Source organism: Abramis brama (assembly GCF_963993115.1).
Source record: "Abramis brama genome assembly, chromosome: 5".
In the NCBI taxonomy this organism is placed as follows: Eukaryota; Metazoa; Chordata; class Actinopteri; order Cypriniformes; family Leuciscidae; genus Abramis; species Abramis brama.
Window position 1 is genome coordinate 3345572 of NC_139967.1, and position 1673 is coordinate 3347244.

The 1673-nt window shown below is 31.6% G+C and overlaps 1 protein-coding gene across 1 annotated transcript in view; it reads right to left on the reverse strand.

The window, feature by feature from the left end:
- Nucleotides 1–1345: 1345 nt before the first annotated feature.
- The window catches only part of dhx33 (DEAH (Asp-Glu-Ala-His) box polypeptide 33), a 19451-nt gene continuing 19123 nt past the window's right edge, over nucleotides 1346–1673 (reverse strand). Inside the window, exon 12 of the mRNA XM_084115139.1 lies at nucleotides 1346–1673. This exon is cut by the window's right edge and continues 1054 nt beyond it. The gene's annotated coding sequence lies outside the window, so the exon portion shown is untranslated.

Sequence of the window (1673 nt, forward strand, 5' to 3'; positions counted from 1 at the left end):
GTAAGGGAACTACACATCAGCTTCATAAATTCATCAACTAACCATTCAGAAATGTCCTGTTGCTTCTACATGTTGTCACTTCTTCTTGAGTCTCTCCATCATTGTCTGACTCCGGTTTGAACATAAAAGGCTAAAAGTTTTTGAAATTTTCAGTGCATGTGTGTGTGAGTGCAAGCTGTTGAAGCTCCGCCCCCTGTGCCGGGAGCAGCAGCTCATTTGCATTTAAAGGAACAGACACAAAAACCGTGTGTTTTTGCTCACCCTCAAAAAGTGACAACTTTAACATGCTATATATAAATATCTGTGGGGTATTTTGAGCTAAAACTTCACACACACACTCTGAGGACATCAGAGACTTATTTTACATCTTGTGAAAAGGGCATTATACCACCCCTTTAATGTGGGAAATCAACACACAACTGTAATTTTATGTGAGCTACAACATCTAATATTACAGAGAAGATATGTTTTTTGCTGATACTCTTGCTTTTCTTAGTTGAAACCGTTTAGTCTATACAATGTATAAACAAATTGTCAGGGATTACGCTCTTTAGATTTTTATTCTTACAAATGAATACCTTGTTTCAAACCCCAACATTTTGTCAGAGCATCTAATTAAAGATACACATGCAAAAGAATAAACATTTACATTTTCATTCATCTTGATGAGAATTCAATAAAGATGAAATGAGATAAAACATTCCTTTTGACAACATTTTTTTATTATTAAGATTGTGGAAATCCGTTGCATTCACAAACAAAAGTTCGGAAGCTTTCTCTGCCCATGCTGTAAGTGAAAGTCTAAGGAAAAATTCTTGTATACTAATACTAATCATGTGCACTGGTACATCGTGTGTACCATAAAAACCTGAGTGATCACATTTTATCCATCTGATTTCATGCACAGCATACATACATGGTCATATACATTTATCTAACAGTACACGTGGGTTCGATTTGAGTTGCAAAGTGAAGCAAACAATGAAGTATTTGTTAAACTGATGTGCATGATGTGATATGCCTTTTATTCCCCATATTACAAAGTGGCATGCATTACATTAATATGGGTAATATACTGTAAATCAACTAACGTTTTTCTCTCACCAATTTCCAAATTGATCCCATCCAGAGTCTAGATCAGAATTAAATTTCATCCAGAACTGGTTCTAAAATTGGCACCAGAACTTAGAACAGCAACATTACACATGTTGCATTTATAGAGCAAAACTAAACTATTTCAGGGTTTAGGTGAATTCAAATATTCAGTGATTTGTGCATTCAATTCTACCTAACAAAAACCTCATTTATATATATATATATATATATATTTTTTTTTTTTCATTTTGTACCTTTAAGATTATTTTAATGACAATACACACCCACCCACCCACACACACAAGCACTGTATTACAGTTTATTGCTTTAAAAAAAAGCTAAATATGGAGGAAATTTTTTAATTGTCATGGAAATAATGTCACAATATTATGAAAAAATCATAATCCTTTTTTAGCTGCTATTATAGTTTTTAATATTTTGAATTAATTATGTTTGCATTTTCATGTTTCCATTTTAATTTAAGTAAATGTTTTAGTAATTTTGTTGTGTTTTGCATTTTTATTAGTTTGTTTTTAAAATATGACTATATAGTTTTTATATATTTTTATATTTCAGTT